The sequence below is a fragment of the Anolis sagrei genome, chromosome 5, assembly GCF_037176765.1.
Source record: "Anolis sagrei isolate rAnoSag1 chromosome 5, rAnoSag1.mat, whole genome shotgun sequence".
In the NCBI taxonomy this organism is placed as follows: Eukaryota; Metazoa; Chordata; class Lepidosauria; order Squamata; family Dactyloidae; genus Anolis; species Anolis sagrei.
This window is the reverse complement of record NC_090025.1, coordinates 158,900,276-158,923,948: the sequence shown is the minus strand read 5'-3', so window position 1 is coordinate 158,923,948 and position 23,673 is coordinate 158,900,276. Positions and strand designations below refer to the sequence as shown.

The window sequence follows — 23,673 nt, the reverse complement described above, 5'->3', positions numbered from 1 at the left end:
AGGCCTTTCGCCCTCTGTCTCCATGGAAGAAAAAATACATACAAGCAAGATTTCATTCAGACTCTCTTGATTTAAATTTAAATCACTTACAAATTAAAATGAGAAGCAACATTCAACAGTTCAAAAACAAAGCAGGCACCACACATCATTACCAGTCTAAGCAACTGCAGCACATTTAGAATGGCAAGTCAGCTTTTGGGGCTAAAAACATTTCAGAATAAAAAAGGCATGCAAGGTGATTCATAAAATAATTACAAATAAAAGCATTTGTTACCACTTCTGAAAGCTGGCCGCTCAAGTTCAGGCTTGAACTTGAACTTACATCCAAACCATGAATGTGGGTCTTCCAAAATAGTCAGCCCCACCCAGCAGAGGGCAACTTTGTTTGATGGATGGCTCTACACACCACTTCTTCAGGACCTACAAGTGTCATGCCTCAGCTTCTCAGTATCAGTCAGTTAATGAAGGCAAGCTCAAGAAACCAGGGAAGAGCCATCTTCCCAAAGAAGATCCTATTGATGTTTCTCCATCACCAAATGAATGCAGAGAAGAGCCTCTCCACTTGTTTTAATGTGGCACAAGATCATCCCTTTAGATGCCCTTACCTAAAGCCATTAGAATAATAGAATCCTAGAGTTGGAAGAGACCTTATGGGCCATCCAGTCCAATCCCCTGCCAAGAAGCAAGAAAATCGCATTCAAAGCACCCCTGACTGATGGCCATCCAGCCTGTTTAAATGCCTTCATAGAAGGAGTCTCCACCACACTCTGGGGCAGAGAGTTCCACTGCTGAACAGCTCTCACAGTTAGGAAGTTCTTCCTCATGTTCAGGTGGAATTTCCTTTCCTGTTGTTTGAAGCCATTGAGATCTTTTGGAAATACTACTTTAAGAACTAGAACTTCCAGAGCCATCCTGGTTGGCATAGAAATTCTGGGAGTTACAGTTAATTTAAAAAATGACATTCTGGTTTGGGACATCCTGATATGCATTCTCCCCACTTGCCTAAATGGATACAATTTGAGACAAGCAATACCACTTCATTGTGTTGCTTGGCTGGCTTTCCCATGAGCTCCATGCTACTTTACGGTGAGGCTTTTGACAACAAAATACATTTTCGAAGATCTATTGTTGGAGGAAATGAATCAATGATGTTATTGCAACAGTTCATGCACACGAACAAACCAAGCTTTGAAATAAGGGACCCATCCCATGATTTTTAATACAATGAGCTTGCCTCAGCGCATTTCCAGAAAAAAACCAGCATTTACTTGCAATGAAGTTGATTCATTTCCCCATTCATGCAACAAGTTCTAATTAGCTTGGCTACATTTGGTCAGTCTTGTTGCTGTGTTTGTGGCAGTGTGGGGAATCTTACATCTACATTCTCAAAATTCCTTTTTAACAAAGGGTGTGGCTGTCCTACTCGCTTTGCTGCCTGTTCCTGGAATACAATATTAGTATTCGATTGAAAAAAGAACTGAAGAGTCCTCCTGTCTGCTAGTATGCATATTATGTTGATCACAACTAGGATGATGTTGACTCTCCTGTTACCATCACATTGCAAGTAGAGTATCACCATAGGCGTTTGCTACTTAAATTACAGACCTTGAAAAAATTAAGCTTTTTGATCTACCATTTTCATAATCCAACCATTGAAATGCAAAGATACAGAATTGGGAACGCCTGGCTCAACAGCAATACATGTGAAAAAGGAGTCCTCGTGGACAAGTTAAACCTGAGGCAACAATGTCATGTTGTTGTTGGGTTGTTGTAGGTTTTTTCAGGCTATATGGCCATGGTCTAGAGGCATTCTCTCCTGACATTTTGCCTGCATCTATGGCAAGCATCCTCAGAGGTAGTGAGGTCCGTCCATGAAAGCCTTCGACAATTCATGTTGTCGTTGTTCATTCATTCAGTCATTTCCGACTCTTTGTGACCTCATGGACCAACCCACGCCAGAGCTCCCTGTCGGCCATCACTACCCCTAGCTCCTTCAGAGTCAAGCCAGTCACTTCAAGGATACCATCCATCCATCGTGCCCTTGGTCTGCCCGTCTTCCCCTTTACTTCCATTTTCCCCAGCATAATTGTCTTCTCTAAGCTTTCCTGTTTTCTCATGATGTGGCCAAAGTAGTTCATCTTTGCCTCTAATATCATTCCCTCCAATGAGCAGTCAGGCTTTATTTCCTGAAGTATGGACTGGTTGGATCTTCTCACGGTCCAAGGCACTCTCGGAACTTTCCTCCAACGCCAAAGTTCAAAAACATCTATCTTCCTTCATTCAGTTTTCCCTATGGTCCAGCTCTCACATCCGTAGGTGATTATGGGGAATACCATTGCTTTCACTATGCAGATCTTCATTGCCAGTGTGATGTCTCTACTCTTCACTATTTTATCAAGATTGGACATTGCTCTCCTCCCAAGAAATAAGTGTCTCCTGATTTCCTGGCTGCAGTCTGCATCTGCAGTAATCTTTGCACCTAGAAATACAAAGTCTGTCACTGCCTCCACATTTAATCCCTCTATTTCCCAGTTATCAATCATTCTTGTTGCCATAATCTTGGTTTTTTTATGCTTAGCTGCAACCCAGCTTTTGCACTTTCTTCTTTCACCTTGAAGGCTCCTCAGCTCCTCCTCGCATTCAGCCATCAAAGTGGTGTCATCTGCATATCTAAGGTTGTTAATGTTTGTTCCAGCAATTTTCACCCACTTTCATCAAGCCCTGTACATCGCATGATGTATTCTGCATACAAGTTGAATAGGTTGGGTGAGAGTATACAACCCTGCCGTATGCCTTTCCCAATCTTGAACCAGTCTGTTGTTCCATGGTCAGTTCTTACTGTTGCTACTTGGTCCTTATACAGATTCTTCAGGAGAGAGACAAGGTGACTTGGTATTCCCATACCACAAAGAACAATGTCATGCAATGGCAAAAAAAGCCAATGGAATTTTGGCCTGCATAAATAGAAGTCTAGTGTCTAGATCCAGGGTCATGCAACCCCTCTATTCTGCCTTGATCAGACCACACCTGGAATACTGTGTCCAATTCTGGGCATCACAGTTGAAGGGAGATGTTGACAAGCTGTAATGTTCCCAGGGGAGGGCAACTAAAATGATCAAGGATCTGGAAAACAAGCCCTATGAGGAGCAGCTAAAAGAGCTGGGCATGTTTAGCCTGAAGAATAGAAGGCTGAGAGGAGACATGATGAGGACCAGGTGTAAATATGTGAGGGGAAGTCATAGGGAGGAGGGAACAAGCTTGTTTTCTGCTGCCCTGGAGACTAGGATGAGGAACAATTGCTTCAAACTACAGGAAAGGAGAACATTAGGAAGAACATTAGGAAGAACTTCCTGACTGTGAGGGCTGTTCAGTAGTGGAACTCTCTGCCCCAACGTGTGATGGAGGCTCCTTCTTTGGAGGCATTTGAACAGAGACTGGATGGCCACCTGTCAGGGGTGCTTTGAATGTGATTTTCCTGCTATTTGGCAGGGCGTTGGACTGAATCACCCATAAGATCTCTGCCAACTCTTTGATTCTATGATTTGGTAGAGGGAGAGGCAAAATTGTAGCTCACTTGGCGGTGTCAGTTATTGACAAGATTCCATGAACCATAGATGGGTAAAATTTACATAGATATATCCCAGGGCACATCTATACAGACATTTAATGCCGAAGGTTGGAGTGGGGGGGGGGGGGGCAAATCAGTTCCGTTTTGATATAATACATGGAACTGGGTCTGGTTAATGTGGATGAAAGTCACACAATAATTTGTTAAAGAGACACTGTCCAGAAATCAGCATAACAGTGATCAGAAGGAATACAATGAAAAATTAGAAATAGAAGCGTAGTAATAACGATGAAACCTATAATAGCACACAGCTTTCTTTAATGATGCATTCCATGGAAATCTTAAACCACCAGGCTTTGCAGAGTCACATATGTTATTCATTTATTCTACCATTCCCCCTCCCTCTATTTCATCTAATTGCACCCTGTGTGTATGAGAGAGACTCTTTTAAAAATTATTATGTCTTTTTTGGAACAGGATGACACAACTTTCCCCCATTTTTACTAGATTTGCCAACCATTAGTACTCCCATGCCACATATCTTCTATCAGGATCAGCCAATAACTAGCAAGAACGCTCAGAATAACACAAACTGGAGAAGAAAACAGCTTGCTTGCTTGGTCATACTTAGGCCCAGGCAGGGCTATGCTTTTTCTACTCTGAGCTCTTCCTAAAGTCACAAAGCATCATCCAACTGAAGAGGTTAACAATCTAAGTACCATTAAAACTAAGTAAAATAATGATCACCTCACATATTTCTAACTGATAATTCCTGTGGAGTTCAACTACATAGGGATCTTTGTGGTCAAATTTGGATTGCTACTATATCATTTGGCCCAATTTCCCATTTTACCTTTCTTCCTTCTATTGTAAAGTACTCCAAACAAAACCCTCCTAACTACATGACTTTATTCACTGGAGAAAGTCAGAGGCTTGTAACGATATCAGTATAAGTCTTTTTACCTATACATTTGTATGTTATAGGTTAAGTCAACACCCTAAATCAAGAAATAGCTTCCTAAGATCTACAGAGATGCTCACAACGATGCCTCAGCAAGGAAGACTCCAAAGGTGGCAGGTTAAAAAACCAGAACCAAAATCAGTGGCTGTTTCCAGATGAGAAACTCCCTCTTAGGCACACAGAAGGCTGTGTGACCTGGAAGGCGTTGAACAGACTGCTCTCTGGTACCATGAGATGCAGAACTAACCTTAAGAAATGGGGCCACAAAGTGGAGTCCATGGCATGCGAGCATGGAGAAGAGCAAACCACAGACCACTTACTACAATGCACTCTGAGCCCTTCTTACAGCAACACCAGAGGCACTCCAAGTGGCCAGCTTCTGGTCAAAGGAAATGTAGTATAGTGTAAAGTTTTAAAACTTTGTTTGTGGTTTTTCTATACATCATAACTGCTTTCTCAATTCACTTCTGACATAATACATAAATAAATAAATTTGTATTGTAACCGTGTGTTTATTTTGGAATTGGACACCCATAAGCTTGTGTCTCAACCACCATTAAACCAATTGCTTAGTGTCTTGTGCTTATTTTATATTCTAATGCCTAGTAGCATTTTATTCTTTAGTTTTCACATGTGAAGAAATCTCTCCCATTGATATACTGTGGACACTGGAATGCTGAGTAAGCTAGGATGCCTTAATCCTTCTTGGTTAGTCTATTCTGGTTCCTAATGTATCCAGTTCTACCACACACACAGTGCCTGCAGTCCTACGGTTTTTGGACTCCAACTCTCAGAATGACAATGGCAGTTGCACCCATGCCATTGTGCATATATCTCCATTTATGTGCTTCTGTGCTTTGTTAACACTCTTCCTATCAGCATCTCTAAGCCTCTGTCAGATATTTCTGAATGAAAGATACCTCAATATTTTTAGCATAATGTCTCAGACCCAAATTATTTAAAATTGGTCCTGCTTGCTAACATATAAGTGTCTGATAGTTCACTTGTGCTGTTATGATATAAAGGGCATGGTGGTGGGAGTGAAGGATCCCAGAAATGTCAGGAGAATGCTGCAGTCTAATAAAGCAAGTTACAGCTCCACCTGCACCAGCACAAGAGTATGAAAAGTATGCACCCCTTCCACCTGACCCATACCTGAAAGGTTTTCATGTGGTCTCACCCCACTGCAAGATACAGATAAATCCCACAGTCCAGAACAGAAAACAACTAAAAGAAAACCCTGGCTACATCTGTAATGTTCAGTGAGAAGATCAGAGTCCAATCCATGGGTCTGGTATTCAGAAAAAGTGAGACAGTAAGTTTCACTCAAGACAATTAAATCTTTCATGTTAAGCAGGATTGCATTCAGTCTCATGGTTCAAGGGAAAACATTTACATGAAGAAATGTTGCCATGACTGTCAAAAAATTAACTTTTTCCCACTTCTCAAAAGGAACTAATTGAATAGTTCATTAAAACTATGCATACTTCAAGTTGATCTGTGAGACTTTCCTCATTTACCTTTGTATTGACTCAAAACTGATAACAGAATATGAGACAGTGGCACGTGACACAGCAAGTAGCTTTTAAACTTTACGATTTTGCTCCTGTAACAAGAAAAATACCTAAAATCTTCTTTAGACATGATTTGATCATCTTATCTTGGTCACCCTGTTTTGAAAAGGTCCCATCATGAGCAGAATACACGCAAGACCAGAGAATGGTATGAAACTAGACTGTGAGGGGTAGATGCCCTAATCTTTTTATAACAGGAAAATATTTTGTCTTCCAAGGCAACTGAGATGATGCCCTCCATACAGCTGTCACTTTCAGCTGTGGAAGTGTCTCTTACAATCAATGATAAATTGATGCACAGACTAAGTAAAGTGCACTTTATGTCCACAAATTAAGAAGGAATTCCTTTTTTTAATTGTTGGGTAAGAGCTACTGGGATTTGCAATCCTACAACATCTAGAGGAGCAGGCTGGGTATAGGGCCTTGACCCATCTTAATCCAGCCTTGGTCACAGTGCCACCTGTCAGCTAGTTTCTGTGCATTACTGCTGGAATACCTTGATAAAGAAGTAGGAAATGGGAGAGAGGGAAACAGAAAGAAAAGAATGATCACAGAGATGGAAGACAAATGGAGGAGAAGGCAGAGTGACAGAAAGAGATGTGGACAGTGGAAGGAGAAAATAATTGGTTAGAAAGACAAGAAAGAATGAGAACGATGTCAGGGAGAACATCTACAAAGGACCAAGAGAATTAGGTGAGGGAGTGGAGAGGTGGGGATGGGAGTGGAGGGGAAGAGGTATGTATATGTGTTTTACTGTATTAGCTGCTGCACAGTCCTGAATTTCTTCCTATATGTAGGTTAGATATCATGGGAAATGGACACATACATTGGTCCAGCTGCTGAGAGCTGGCACTGAGCCCAAGGCAAGACCATCTTCTCCCCTAATCATCCTACAAACCAAATGAGATTGATTTGTTCTGAAATTTTTACATGACTTTATGTTTTAATTTGCATCAGGGTGGGGGCTTTATACAAAACTACCTGTATGAGATAGTTAATACGTATTTGGCACTTATCAAACACCTTGATGTGCTGAGATTTAGACAGAGACATGATAGCCACTCTTTGGTCTGTTGAAATACCAACATTTACTTTGTAAGGGGCTGTTTGCTTTTGCACGATTCAAGCCAACACAAGCTCAAATGTCAGGGATTTTACCCCCACTATCTCCTTCCTGGCTTTCCACCTATATACACTGAAAGCACAAGCTCCTATCTGAAATCAGAAGTTAAGTTGGGTAAACATGGGTTAGTTTTTTGGTGCAAGACCACCAAAGAATATTAGATGCTGTGAGTAATGTTTCAGAAGAATGCAATAGCAAACCTCTTCTGAGTACTTATCTGAGCAAAACCTATAGGATTTCCCAAAACCAAGAAGTGACTTGAAGACACATACAGTATGACTCTTCTATCTGCAGCACCATTGTCCACAGTTTCATCTACCTCAGTGGTTCTCAACCTGTGGGTCCCCAGGTGTTTTTGCCTACAATTCCCAGAAATTCCAGGCAGTTTACCAGCTGTTAGGATTTCTGGGAGTTGAAGGCCAAAACTTCTGGGGATCCACAGGTTGAGAACCACTGATCTATCTGCATTTGACAAAATATGTTCTCTCTAGGAAAGTTCTAGGTCAGTGGTTCTTAGCCTGTGGGTCCCCAGATGCTTTGGCCTTCAACTCCCAGAAATCCCAACAGCTAGTAAACTGGCTGGGATTTCTGGGAGTTATGGGTTGAAACATCTGGGGACTCACAGGCTGAGAACCATTAATCTAGGTCATCCAGGCGATTCTATAGTATGCTTCCTCTAGAACACGGGTCCTCAAACTAAGGCCCAGGGGCTGGATGAAGCCCTCCAAGGTCATTTTCCCGGCCCTCGTTCAGGGTCAACCTAAGTCTGTAATGACTTGAAAGCACACAACAACAACAGTCCTATCTCATCAGCCAAAAGCAGGACCATACTTCCCATTGAAATACTAGTAACTTTATATTTGTTAAAATTGTTCTTCATTTTAATTACTGTTTTGTTTTAAAGGGTTTTTCTGCACTACAGATAAGATATGTGGAGTGTGATAGGAATTCATTCATTTTTTTTTTCAAATTATAATCCAGCCCTCCAACAGTTTGAGGGACTGTGACCTGGCCCTCTGTTTAAAAAGTTTGAGGACCCCTGCTCTAGAAGTTACCACAGAGTTTCCCTGGAGGACTTAGAAAACTCCTAGAAATGATACCTGCTTAGGTATGTTCTAGGTCAGTGGTTCTCAACCTGTGGGTCCGCAGATGTTTTGGCCTTCAACTCCCAGAAATCTTAAGAATGGTAAACTGGCTAGGATTTCTGGGAGTTGTAGACCAAAACATTTGGGGACCCACAGGTTGAGAACCACTGTTCTAGGTTCTCCAGAGTGACTTTGTGGTATCTTCTGTCAGAAGTCAGTCATTTCAAAAGACATGCCATTACCCACAAGGCCATACTGTTTCCTACCTCCTCAGTCTTGCACATAGGTGGAAAGGACCAGAGAGTAGCTTTCTTCTGTGTCTCTCTCACAAAACAGACTAGCAGGAGGAAAAAAAAAAACCCTAGCTCCTATTCAAAAGAATGAGTAATAGAGCAAAGAGTAACTTAAATCAAAGACGAGGACATTTGGAAATTAAAGCGATGAATCAAAACCAAGAGCAAATACATGGAAAGATTTGTGACATGGCAAGTACTGCATGCCTCCCCCAGTAAAATATGCCATTCATCTCAAAATCAGTATAGTTGCATTTGGGATCCTTGGATCATTTATGCCCACACTGCCACCAGCCATCTGCTGAAAGGAAGAAAAAGTAAATGTATGCCTTTATCTCCTTATTCTCTCTATCTCCTGGGGAAACAAGATTTTGAACATGTCTTTATTTGGTGTTACATCAGTTTCCAATACGTCGATATTGGAGTTTTGGGAAAATCTCCAGATTAATAAATGTGCTGAATGTGATAAAAAGGGTAGAAAATGGTGGTTAAAGATTCCAATCCAATCTCTACTAACTCTATTTAGAAGCATCAGTTAACAGTTTCTGTTTTTCCCCTCAAACAAGAAGAGACGCAACCAGTTAGAACAAACCACGGAAGCCTGATGGACAAAGAAGGGAAGAATAGAGCTCTTCCCAAAAAAAACAATTGCAACTTCCATCATCCTGGCTGAGTAAATTAGGCATGGCAGTAGTAGTTGAGGTCTTCATTCTGAGGCAAGACCTTATACTAGGCAACTTCCTATGACTTGCGGATGACGTCTCATTCTGCACTTCCTTCTTTTCACAGGAAGTAACTAAGTTTCATTGTAAGTCTTATTTAGGATGTATGACTGCAAAACAGCTGATCTGAGAGAAGATCTTGCTGTCTATTGACTCATTTATCACAATGAGTCAGTAGGCAGATGAGGGCTTTGAGGAGGCACCCTTTACCCCCAAGTTGACAGTTGGAAGAGGCCCAAGAGAGTTGGAAGCTTCTTCTTTGGAGGCTTTTAAACAAAGGCTAGATGGCCATCTATCAGGTGTACTTTGTGCTTTTCCTGCATGGCAGGGAGTTGGATTGAATTAACCATGAGGTCTCTTCCAATGCTATTATTCTATGATTCTATAATCCAAAACACAAAGTACAATAAAGCCCATTTAGTACAAAGGTAGAGTACAATAAAGACCAACAGCATGAAGTTTTCTCTTCCAGTCTTGTATTGTCTGTTCCCACCTTCAGCAATGGCACAGATGTGTTACTACAGGCAGCTTGTACACTCTGTCCTTGATACTTTAACATGACTTGGCAAGCGAGTTCTTTCAAGAGCAAGATAGAACCCCTGGGAGCTTTAGGGCTTTTTGATTTATGAGGAGTAATTAGAAGGATCCAAATATGCACTCTCTGTGTACATACAATGGCTTGGGGCAAAGTATGCTGAACTGCCCAGAAGTATGCAAACATCCACCATTTAGAGGGGGCTCAAGGCAAACAGGAACTGGATGGGCCCCTAAGTTGACTGAACACGTTCAGGGCTGGTTAGCAAAGGCAGTTTCCTGGAAGGGAAACCCATAAAGAAATGCCACAGTCTCCTGAGGGAAAAAGTGGAAAACCCCCCTTTCTCTTGCCAACCCTCATGTCTGAGGGGAATATGAGCAACTCTGCTAAAAAGCTGACGGGAGGGAAGAGCTTTGCTGTAGCTTGCAGTGAGTGGGGTATGGAAAACATGAGATACGTCTCGGGTTCCCAGCTCCAATGATTACTGTGATTCATCCAGAGAATGGGTGACTCTCGATTGCAAAGGCAAGATGTGCCAAGCAGCTGGCATTTTCTCAAAAAAAGAAAAAGACAAGAGGCAGCCCTGGAGCACTGAGCCATGTGAGAGGTTCAACAGAAACTCCAAAGCTCTCTCTTTCTCTCTCACGCGCAGAGACTCGGTTGCTCTCTTTCTCATTCTCTCTCTCTCTCTCTCTCTCTCTCTCTCTCTTGGCAGAAGGGAGGGGCAGAGGCAAGCAACAGCCTAGAGCCTGGAAGCCAGCCAAGCGCAACCACTGGAGGAAAACACTGTACTTCTTTGCACCCCCCCCCCCCCCTATTTCTCCAGAAGTGCAAAGAAGAGAGAGGGAAGGAGCAGAAAGTAGGAACAAAGGATGCAGGGACTTGGAGTGAATGAAGACCACACAGAGCACTTTCAGATAGTGCGTTGTTTCAGGCACAATTTACCCAGAATCCCCTAGCCAGCACAGAGTTTTAGTGCAAAACAGCTGCTGCTCAAACTCTGCTTTTAAAAATAGGACTTGTCTCCCTGCAAAGGGCTAGGTTTGTATGTCACACCTATTGATTGCATTTAGAGTTGCAAGATCTCAGAGCTGGATCTCTTTTCTGGAGTTCTTGGAGGCCAGAAAATTGAGGATTGAGAGCATGGCCTTGAAAAGTATGCGTGCGCGCATGCACACGCACACACACAAATATATATCTATTCCTCATTTGTTAAGTTTTTGGGGCGTTTTACTTGAATAGCAAGCTCTTTGCAGCTGTGGTTGGTCTAAACATTGTCACATTTTATGACTTCACCAAGGCACATTCTCTGTGGCAGCACAAAGGGGTCATCCCTAAGTTTAAGGTTTTGAACCAGAAAGCTTAGGTCCTGGGATAGCTTTGACCTGGCAACCCTAGTTGCATCATATATTAAAAGGCCCTTTTTTTGTCCTCAGTATTTTTAGGTAATCCCTCGTAGCCCGAGGATGATGGTACTCCAAGTGTAATGTGTTGACTGGGTGTAGGTGGCTGTGGAGCCCTATTCTTGATCTGCATGTTCTCATGCAGTGAGTACACCAGTTTCCAGTTAGAAGGCGGTCCCGGTCAGGGTTGGCTTGATGCGCCTTCCTCAGTACATTGACAGAGAAAACCCAGGGAGCAGGAGAAAAGCATATCAGCATATGAACAAATGGGCCCAGGAGAGTACCAGGTTTTCAGCACCGGACTGTCCCTTGTGGAATATGACCATATGTCCACATGTATTTCCAGGGAAAACTAAAACTAGTATTCCCACATTTTCTTACAGTTGTCTGAAAGAAGGAGATTAGAGACAAAAGTCTTCAGAATATAGGCATGGAGTTTTCTTCTGATATATCTCTTTGGATTTGTCTTCTGTTCTAGCTTGTGAATGCACTCCAACATTTCACAGATGAAAACAACCAGTGTGGCTAAGCCACATTGAGGTTCAGCCAAGACGACAAAATATCAGTGAGGAAGAATAGTCAAGCTAGGAGGGACCAGCCCAAATTTACAGAGAAGGGTAAACCTCTGTCCCCTCTTCTCCTCTTCCTCAAGACCTCACTAAACTTTGTGTAAATTGGTTTTACACTTTGAACTCAGATTATAGTCTTTGGTTTAAGCTGCAGACAAACAGAGAAACCCAGGAGGTGAGAATAATTAAGATATCTAAAAATCTGCTAAAAGAATTGGGATGACACAGGATAGATCAGGATTGCCACAAGTCATACCCACATATTTCAGAAAAGGACTCAGAGACCTTATTTGAACTCCAGCACAGAGATACCAAAACAATATTCTCCGAAGGAAATCCAACAGAAAGCAATATAAGCAGTTTCTTCTACACTCAAGTAATTCCATATCTCTTTTGCACACTCATCTGATATGGATATGATATGATCATACCATTATAATCCACATCCCACGGCCATCTGTGAAGGCCAGAAATAGTGATACTGCAGCCATTGTTTCCCATATTACTGGAGCTTTTAGAGATATAGAAGTAGAACACAGGAGGGCTGTGTTTTCGCAGTCTGATAATACACCATCTCTTTAGCACATGACTACAGCCTATGTTCCTGCCCTGTCTCTTATGTCCTTTATCAAGAAAGCAAAGAAGAACTGATTTCAGAGGCCAGGTTGTCAAAGGTCCCACATTCAACAGTAACTCTTATCCCTTACAGATTGAGCTTATTCATTTCATCTTAACAAGATAAGTTGACCTTCTCCATCCTTATGAGGGAAGAATACAAATCAAGTTTCTCCAGGAACAAAAGCCAACTGGACTGGCAGTTCAACTTTATTTTAAAATAGGTGACTACCATGAATAGGGCTACCTGTGGAACTCATGGAAAGCTATGTGCTAGAACTTCCAGGGACACTACTGCTGCTCTCCTTCTGTCAACATCTTCTGTCAGAAGTGGCAACCTCAGGCTATGTAACAACAGGGCCGGCATGTAATTGAAGGTAATGTTCAGAATAGCTGTTTTGTAACATTTACCCTTTTTTGGGATAATAGAAATGAAGCAAGAGCAGAACTGATTTAAGAGGGAAACAAATATATTTATTTGAATTTGAGGTTATGGTTTCAAATTTCAACCATCAGCTCAGCTGGGTGGTCTTTGGCAAGACATACTCTCAGTTCTAGTGCTTTCCCTATCTATGAGTCCCTACATTCATAAGCTTAGCCTTCATTGTTGGTGAAATAACCTAAACAAAGCATAGGATTTTGTCATCTGGGTATTGAGTGCTTCCACAGAGCAAGGATTTCCCTCTGCTTCTAACTCCTTTAACATGATTTTTATGATATTAAAATAGTAATAGGTGGGGAGGAAAATTTGATCTGTTCTGATTAGAACTGACTGGTGCAACCAGTCTCTCACTGTTAAAATAGTTCTGAAAACAGGCAATGTAGCTTTTGGCTGTAGCCCCACTACAAGTAGTTACATGTACATGCCCCACCTCTGGCTTGGGTATGGCAATAAAAACAGATATGTTTTCATAATTGGGGCTGGATTGTTTTTTTTTTTTTCTCAACCAGACTAGTAAAAACATTTAAGCAAGAGAAACATATCGCATGCTATGAAATATAAACAGTTTTTGAAAAAGGGCAAGAATCTATGCTCAAGGTTCATCAAAAAATACTACATATTGTGCTACTTCTCAGGTTTGCTGATTTTAGCCAACCTCTGTCCTTAGGAGAGTCTTGCAAACAGGCCTTCAGAAGTTACAGGTTGAAAGAAATCCCCTCCCCCAAATATAGCCTATATCCATACAGAAAAATTAGACTGAAAGACACATAACTTGCTTTAAAGTAAATCCTCCTTATTGCCTGCATTCATGACTACTTTAACAGTTATTTAATCTACAACACTGTATCCCAGCCTTTTTTTGACCAGGGACCACTTTTACCAAGGACCACTCTACAACATTAGTACCAAAAGGGTTACGAATCAGTTTTTGGTCAACTTTAAATTCAGTTTGGCATGCTGATTCGGAAAATTGGATGGGATACACTACATCAGCTCTAGTTTCTGATGCAGAACATATGCCATGGTTAGCGACAGGGAAGGAGTGGCAGGTGTGAAAGGAGCGGAAATAAATAAAATAAAATAAAATAAAGAGTAAGGAGACTCATAGACCAGATTTTTGTCCTCGCGGTCCACTGGTGGTCTGCAGCCCACAGCTTAAGAACCACTGATCTAGAGCAATTGACAGTTCTTGACAGTCTATCTAGCCTTGCAATGAAAAAGCTTCCCTAGGCAGTTGCTGAGGACTAGGGACCTGATCATATTGATGAGGGGCAGCGCAATAATCCCAGCGCCCTGCCTCACCCATAGTGACACTTCCCCATCACACATGGGGAAGTGTCACAGTGCAGCTTTCCCCGCACACTGACCCCATTGTTTTAAACAGAACATGAGAAGCCTCTTGAATTCTGGGGGCAATGTCATAGGACACTTGTGTAACAGTTGAGCCATGGAGCCCCATCGGAAGTGCGCCTCATCTGATGGACGATGTGGGGCTCCATGGCTCAACTCGGACAAAAGTGTCCTACAACGCTGCTGAAGACTCGTCTGGTGTGGTTGAAAACTGTTTTTTGTTGTTGTTGTTGTTGTTGAAAAAAATAAAATAAATCATAGTTGAAGATGCTGGGTGAAATGTTAGGAACTATATGATTTGAAAGATCAAACTGGAGTGAGGGTTGTCCTAGTCTGGATTACCTAAGCATTTTTCTCAGGGGTTAATTATGTGTACAAAGTATGACAATAAAGAACTCTGCAAACATTTACACTGCATCCTTGTGGAGGAGCTGGAGTTCTGTGGTGTAGAACATGTGCTTTTGCATGCAGAAGGTTCAAGATTCAGTCTTTGACATGTTTAGAAAAAAACATGGAAGATTCCTGTTGAAAACCCTAGAGAATCGCTGCTAGACAGTGTAACATTGAGCTAACTGTGCACTGCTTTTACCTCTAGCTTTCATTTTCAAAATGTTTATACTCCTGATTTTATCCCAAACCTGTAGTGATAATGGGGGGGGGGGGGGGGGCAAACTGAGAGTGTAAGAGACTGGCTTCTGAGTAGGAAATTGTTCCAGAGTGTTCAGGATTTCACAAACAATACTGTTCCTTTGGCGAAACCAAGTAATGACTCTCAATACGGCGAGATTATTCATGTAACAAATAATATATTTACTAGCTGATTTTTACTTCCCAAACAGGCACAAAAAATCAGCTAGTAAAATTCCCCTTATGAAATTGAGTTTTTCTCTTTAAGTAAAAGTAAAGGTTTCCCCTAACATTAAGTCTAGTCATGTCTGACTATGGGGTGGTGGGTGGTGCCCATCTCCATTTCTAAGCCAAAGAGCTGGCGTTGTCCATAGACACCTCTAAGGTCAGGTGGCCAACATGACTGCATGGAGCACCCTTGCCTTCCTTCCAAGGTAGTACCTATTGACCTACTCAGATTTGCATGTTTTCGAACTACTAGGTTGGCAGAAGCTGGGGCTAACAGTGGGAGCTCACCCTGCTTCCCGGATTCGAACCGCCAACCTTCCAATCAGCAAGTTCAGCAGCCCAATGGTTTAACCTGTTGCACAACGGGGGGGGGGGGGCTTTTTCTCTTTAAAAATTAACAAAAATAAGACAAATACATCAGGTACTATAATGAGCTACTTTTAAAATGCCATAAATTCTTGGGGTTGTAGTAAATTGCATAATACATTATTTTTAAAGGTGTCCAGGTGTTCATACAGAGTTAATTAATGCACATGAGGTAAATCTCTCTTATCTGTGTATAATTGCAAATGATCCAGTTCCAGTTCTAGAGATCCAGAGATTCACTGCATTTCTCTTTTTGCCCTTTGCTCTCATTTCCAACTGTTTACTATTCTGCCCCACTCTGATTAGGTTCCTCCCATCTCTTACTACAGCCTACTGACATCATACATGTGGACATTGGATTCTTCCAACAATTCTTAGACTCTGACCTGAAACTTCAAGAAGGAATGTACATGCTCTTTGCACTCTTTTTTCTGCGTCTGCAAAACCCTTGTGACCACCAAAGAGGATTCCCAACTATACCAAGAGCGGGATGGGGGAAAATTAGGAATGGTCAGATGAGGATCCCGGATTCCTAAAGTACCTACTTGTGGCTCTACACATCATAGTAAAAAACGGCTGTTCCATTTTTCATTTTCACTTATGCAAAAGCCCCTGGCTATTAAAAAGCAGAGGCTTTATCCCAAATGTCAGCTGTCAGATGATTTCTGTTTCCTAAGAACAAAATGTGGCCATGATGGAAATGTTTTTGATTTGTGGGAAATCTTTTCCCCCAGCATGAAGCTATGATGGAAACTAAACTGAACTTGGAAGATTTTTTTTTTTTTTGGCAGTCCTCTTTCCTGACATGTGATGCACAACATAATTGGGCGGGCAGGGCGGGGGGAGGATTGAGCAAATCTATAGATTTTTATAAAAGACTGAAATGTTAAGCTTTACATGACTTTGTCCTTCAAGCAACCTACAAAACTCCTTGCAGATTTCTAGATATCCTCCTCTCAAGCAAAATCAATGTTCTTCTTTTCTTTCTCTTTCTTTTAAATATGGAAAATTTGGTGAGTGCTAAAATTTGGGCCCAGACTTGGCACAATCAGCACAGCAAGACGGGGGGAAATGATTACATATGGAGGTTGTCATCTACTGTCCCTGATCATCTCCCATATTCCTCACATTTTAGCATTTTGCAAGACAATATGACACTGATAACTGTTAATAGCTAGAACTCTCATATTTGCTGATTTTACATTCCATTAGTAACTTCACCTACCCATTCGGCAACCTAATACCCTCTAGATGTGCAAAATTACAATTCCCATCACCTCTACATGACTATGCTAGCAGAGTGGATGGGAGCTGTTGCAGCCTAAGGAGGTTGCTCTTCTACCCTAAAATCCCCCTTTCCTCCCTCTCTCTCTTACTCTCAAGTGTCTGTCTGTCTCTCTCTCACACACAAACATATTCATACACATGTATGAGTTAGTATAGCTTTACATAGAATGCAATTTATTATAATTTTCCTTTTGAACTACAAATGGTCAGATAGTGCTACCAGAATGACGAACAACATAGTACTAGTAGTTCATTTTAGAAGAATGCTGCAGTTGTAGATCTAAAGATATATATAATCTGGCTCCATTAGTTTCTCATACTTGTGCAAGCCAATATGCCAAAATACTTCACCTTAGCACAGTAATCAGGAGATATTTCAAAGAGGCTTTGAGAGGCTTACAGAATAGCTGCAATCGATCTTACTATTGTTCTAGAGAGATGCAAAGGTAACAGTTGACAAAGGCTTGAGCCTGCTAAGCATCATCAGATAGCAGCCTATGCCCCATTTGATACAAGCATCCATTTTTCATGTATGATAGATGCATTCAGGCCTCAATCATCCATTTATGTTTCAAGCCTTGTTGAAGACCCATCCTTACATTTTTCAAAAGTTAGGAGTTGAAACACGAAGAATTCATTTCTATTAGAAATAAACTTTAATGTATTACAATAAATATGGGTGTATGTTTTATGTGTTTAACTGGTGACATACAACATTTACATAAATATTTATGTAATATTCATGTAAAGTCAAGGTGGCTTAGATAAAGAATCAATTAAAATGTCAATAAAAGTAATGTTAGCTGTATAAATAAAAAGGAAGCAGACTCACAATAAAAATACCAACCACAAAATACTAACAACAATTTTAATGCATTTGTTTGACAGAGCGACAGGGCCTTCTCATCAGTGGCCCCCCACCTGTGGATCGCTCTCCCCAGAGACATCAGAGTGGCCACCTCCCTCCTGTCTTTTAGAAGGAAAATCAAGACCTACCTGGCTGTGGGACCAAGCATTCGATCAGTGAGCAGTAAGTGAGAGAAGATTTTAACAATTACAGCAATGATTTGACCCGGACTGGATTTTGAATTCCAATTTTTAATAGGCATGTGTTAATCAATTGTTTTAACTACTGTTTTAATATTTTTAATATGTTTAATGGACTGTTGATTGTTTTATGATGTTGACACCGTATGGTGCTTTTATGAGGCCGCCCTTGGGGGTGAGAAATAAATAAATATTTTTTTGGTGGAAAAAAATCCACATTTAATATCTGAAACTCATGTGTTGAGGGCAATGGTTGAGCAGCCTAGAGGACTGTTTCAGAACTGTAGGGCTACCATGGAGAAGACAAGTTTCCTAGCTACCACCTGCTTCTCTTTGAAAAGAGGATATCCAGAGAAAAGCTAATGAGGAAGATGCAGTTGTGTGGAATAAGTTAATGTGTTAAGAAGGCCTCCTTCATTTGAAAGAACTGTAACAGAGCATAGGCCAAATTAAGTGATGACATCTCAAGAAAGCTTGTGGAAATGGATGCTAATGGTTACTGGTTCACATCAATGACTTTCAAGCATGACAGATAATGGAATCTCTAGGTTCAGAAGGATTGCACTTCTGAAAACCAGATGCTGGGATGAAACAGTAGGAGAAAAATGTAGCTTCCCTAAGGAGTCTAACTGATCACGGTTGGAAACAGGTTGCTCAAAAAACTCTAATTTAGTACACAAAAAGAGATTCCACTTAAACATTAAGAAAAAAACCCATTGTGATGGTAAAAGCTGTTCAGCTATAGAATACACTGCCTTGGAGTATGAAGGAGTCCCTGTCACTGCAGGTTTTTAAAACAGAGACCGGATGGCCATTTGTCAGGCATATTTTAATTGTGCATTCCTGAATGGCAGGTGCGGTCTTTGTGGTCACTTCCAGTTCTACAATTCTATGAAACTACTTTCTTAGACTACAGCTTCCAAGCCAAACCTTCTTACCGGGCTTTACAAGCCAGTGAGTATAGTATGTGAGATTCTAGAAGTTATAGTTCTGAAAACCATCTCATCCCTCCCCCCCCCCTTTTTTTTTGTGTGTGTGTCAGGAGTGACTTGGGAAACTGCAAGTTGCTTCTAGTGTGAGAGAATTGGCCATCTGCAAAGATGTTGCCCAGGGGATGCCTAGATGTTTTGATGTTTTACCATCCTTGTGGGAGGCTTCTCTCATCCCTGCATAGGAAGCCAGAGCTGACAGAGGGAGCTCATCCACGCTTTCTCCGGATTCGAAGCTGTGACCTGTCTGTCTACAGTCCTGCCAGCACAAGGGTTTAACCCATTGCACCACCAGGGGCTCTGGTGCCCTGAAGTGAAAGGTTCCTTTGAATGTCCAGTATGGTAGTTGTTAAATCATAGAATCATAGAGTTGGAAGAGACCCCATGGGCCATCCAGTCCAACCCCCTGCCAAGAAGCAGGAATATTGCATTCAAAGCACCCCTGAGAGATGGCCATCCAGCCTCTGTTTAAAAGCTTCCAAAGAAGGAGCCTTCACCACACTCCAGGGCAGAGAGTTCCACTGCTGAACGGCTCTCACAGTCAGGAAGTTCTTCCTAATGTTCAGATGGAATCTCCTTTCTTGTAGTTTGAAGCCAGAAAGGAGATAAAGGCAGCAAATAGGTTGGCTCTGCTTGCTGCCATGTGATGTTGCTTGAGGAAAGTTCAATTTCCCTTCCTCCTCCTACATACTAGAATCATCTGAAACATTTTGGCATGCCATCATAACTGTATTCATATAGGAATCCCTCTGTCATGCGCCACTGCATGTGTAAAGCACCATCACTTAATCATCATGGCTGAATTCCACATGATGGGAGGCACTACAGCATGAGCCAAATGTTAGGGTGGAAACCATCACTGTACTAAAGAGTTCCTCTTATTGCCCATGAAATCCATCCAGCAACCATCCAGTCTTGCTTCACTTTTAAAACATGAAAGGGAAGGTGATATTAGAAGCCAGAAAGAAGTTGTCTCACTGTGCTAGTACCAAATTGAATTAATAAGAGATTAGGGTAGGGATGACAAGAGTGCAATCTTCCAGGCATTGTGGATCTTAACTCTGAATATTCTTAGGGATGCTGGGACTTGCAGCCCAACAAATCTGGAGGGTGGCTTAATTCCCACTCCTTGATGGGGGTACAAACCATCAAGGTATGGTAGGGCTTTAGAAAAAGGATAAGGTAAAGGTCTAGTTGTGTCCGACTCTGGGGGTGGGACTCATCTCCATTTCTAAGCATGGAGCACCATTACCTTCCCGCTGAAGCAGTACCTATTGATCTATTCACATTTGCATGTTTTGAAACTGCTAGGTTGGCAGAAGCTGGACCTAACAGCAGAAGCTCGCCCCGCTCCCCAGATTTGAACTGCCAATCTTTTGGTCAGCAAGTTCAGTAGCTCATCCACTGTGCCACCAGGCTGAATAACAGCCCCCAAACTTTTCCAACTTTTGCTGAAACCTTTAGGTTCATCTCCACAGTAAAGCAGGCATATTAACTACATCAGCTATAATGTGCATTCACTTTAACAACATGACTTTTTGCTTCTTTTTTAGCACATTAATCCAAATCCATTACAACGTATACTTGAAATATCAAGGGAATCATGCACACAACTACTGTTATACAGACATTTGGAAATTATCCCCCTCCCTCCAACAATAAATCACTGGATTGCACCTTCATGTCTCTTTCTAAAATTCCTAATCCTTTCAAAAGAGGCATGCCATAACCAACATAGTGGGATTCCAAGATTTAGTATGTATTATTAATATTGCTCTTATTGATAATTATGTATTAATAATGTTGCCAAGGATGAAGGTTGGTGACCACTGTTAAGAGTCTAAAATCATTGCCTATAGAGCTCAATAATTCTGCTATGCTATCTCATCTGAATAATTTGCATTTAAGGCCAAACTCTCTAGTAATAAGAATAAGAATAATTATTTATATTCCTCCTTCTCTCCCCAGAGGGACTAGTTCATATCGATTCTAGATCCTATCAATTTCACATACTGCGAGGCATCTTTTTCTACGATAGGGGTAGAATCCCACTACGAAATCTAGATCATCCTTCCTCTTGGGATTTTGAACTATGATTCCTATCATCCCCAGCCAGCTTCCTGGGTGGTGATGTGAGTTGTAGTCCAGCCCACCTGGAAGACAGTTGAGTGAGTAGAATGATCTAGATTATTTAGATTATTTGGATGGGATTACCAAACTGACTGTATAGAAGCAAATTACATCAAGTGAACACTTCATTCTCTTTACTGTGTGTGCACTGAAAGAACTCCTCACTTAATGGAAACATTGAAATGGCTCATACCTAGGAAAAGTGACATTCCTTTTGACATCATGTAGATCTAGTCAAACAAACTCTTCCCACTTCAATAACAAGTGGTGCTGATAACATATTAACAGGGTTCCTATTTAAAGAGTAATAATGTTGCCATTCATCGAGAACCTTTCATGCAACCAGCTCTGTGCTTGCAAACCTATCCATACTTCTAGGGCAAATGTTCCAAGCTTGGAAAAGTTACTTTTTTGGATTACAACTTCCCAGATCCCTCTGCCAATATATGTACTACTACTGACCATAGCGATTGTAGGATTCTGGGAGTTCTGCTCCTAAAGAATAATCTTTTCAAGCTCTGGAAAAGTCCCTGTTTCTGAAAAATCTAGCCATAATAAATTATACTTTTTTCGTCTTGGAATATGGCAGTCTCCAGGCTGGAAAGAAAAGCAATAGTCAAAGTAACAGCCTAGTTCAAGTAGACATTCTCCCCTGCATAGTTATTCAACTGCTTGGATGCCATCCAGTTAATAACATTAACTAATTAAATGCACTTTATATATGTGATCCTTGGTAGATGTATTGACAGGTTCATATCAGTTGCTTACAGCAATAATGACAGTCTCAATGTGAAATGCCACCATGGGCTTTAAACAATCTATATTCTAATAAGGTACTAATGTATCCATTAAGTAATTAACACCTTCAGTAGCATAAACACAACACACATTCATCAGTCACTATTTGAAGACATAACAAAAACTGCAGCGGGTCAGAGAGGTAAATATGCCAAGTTAGAATTTTTTAATTTTAATTTTTAATCCCAAAATTAAGTATATAATTGCAAAAATATGCCAAACACAACCTCCATTATCAAATCAAATATATCAAGCTATACATCCCATCTGTATGTAGTACCTATTATCAGTTGCTCAGTTTCTGTAATATATTAATATGTGCTCTACCAAAAATCCATTTGATTCATTGGAAGTACATCTTCATTCAGTTCTTGAACAGATCATTAAAAATTAATACAAAGTTTTAACAAAATGTCCTCCTGTATTTTTCTTCTCGCCATGTGAAAATCATTGGGGTTTTTTTCTGCAAGTGCAGTGGCACATTCTGTTAAGATTATCTCTGAAATAAGAGTCCTTGGGCTGGGTCATCCTTCCTAAATCTACTTTTGCAGCCAGCTAAATCTCGTAAATCTAGGCGGATTTATCCCACTTAAAATATCTTCATTCACCTCCTTAAAAAAAGTGAGAAGTTGGCCATTGTTACCATTTTTGCTGCAAGAACAGCGTCAGAATCAGTTTTGCTCTCTGTTTGCAACTCAGCTTCTTATTACTTGCAGTGGTTGGGATGAAATGCCAGTGGTAGACCAGACCTACTTAGCAAATAGGGCACACAGATCAGTACAAGGACAATGTCTCAGTCCAGTACAAAGGTGTGCTGCAAACTCACAACCTCACAGATTCTCTGTGCTGAAATGAAGTAAGGCTGCTCCAGATGGTGTACACTGTGATCTTACTTTTGACAGTTTGAAACAGCCTTAGAAATTATGGCTGAAGTTTTGTTAGTTTTAAAAAACATTTTAGCCACCAGAAAATGCTGTCATGTCACCATAAAGGAATGTGGCAATTCTTCTCTCCTGTTCTAACAGACACACGTGGGGCTCTGCCATCCCTTTCGCTCTGTGAAGTAAACATTCATGTCTTAATTCATGTCTTAATTGTCACCACTCAGCAAAGAAGCTCTTAAGTAGGAATACAGTACTTCTCTCTCTGGCTGCTGCAAGAAATGTGGCTGAAGGGACCTCTTCAGTCAAATCATACAACACAAACTCCAGGAAGCCAACTCAGAACTATTGAGTTCAGTGGGATGTATTCCCAAGTAATTGTGAAGAGGGCTGCATTGCCTAAATAGGTTAACATTTTTAGAAAGTTTAATGGGGAAAGCATCTGTTTCTAGCTTAAAAGTGAAAAATCACAAGCTCATAAACATGTGCAGGCACATATGTTTTAAAAAAGCAGCCTTACCTTGGCAAAAGAGGTCTTTGTGGAAGGAGCTTTCTTGTACTCACTCCGGCTGCCTTGAAACCCAGAGGTTCAGTGAAGGCAACACCCAGGCTGGCAGGGTTATAAGTTTTCCCCTGCTGGTGTATTGGGATGTCCAACGGGGTGGTGTCTTTTGACTGTGTTTTTAAAAAAGTTTCTATGAATCAGTCTGGCTTTAAAGGGGGAAAAAAATAATACGCTACGCCCTGCTTCCTTGGCTGCGAGCCAGAATTGGCTGGGTGGGAACCAGCAATTGCACAGTCTCCTTCTCTCTGTGACTCAGTGCAAGGAGTGCAGCCGCCACAGGAGCCTGTTTAGGAAGAGGTGGTGAGTAAGAAGACAAGAGAGAGAGGGATGACATCCAGGCTGGGTCTGTTTAGACAAACTAGAGCTCTGGTTGCCAACCAGAAAAAAGAAAAAAATGCATAGTTACAAATGTGGTAACAATGCAAAAGGGATACAGTGCACACAAACAGATAAACAACTGCTTGGGTACAGAAGTTGGTCATGAATTTCTTCACATGAGTCATTTATCCAACACC

The 23,673-nt window shown here is 41.2% G+C and overlaps 1 protein-coding gene across 1 annotated transcript in view; it reads right to left on the bottom strand.

Annotated features, from left to right (window-relative positions):
- Nucleotides 1-23,373, bottom strand: part of EMP1 (epithelial membrane protein 1) — a 40,005-nt gene extending 16,632 nt beyond the window's left edge. The window contains exon 1 of the mRNA XM_060777191.2: nucleotides 23,114-23,373. The gene's annotated coding sequence lies outside the window, so the exon portion shown is untranslated. The remainder of the gene's footprint in view (nucleotides 1-23,113) is intronic.
- Nucleotides 23,374-23,673: the final 300 nt, after the last annotated feature.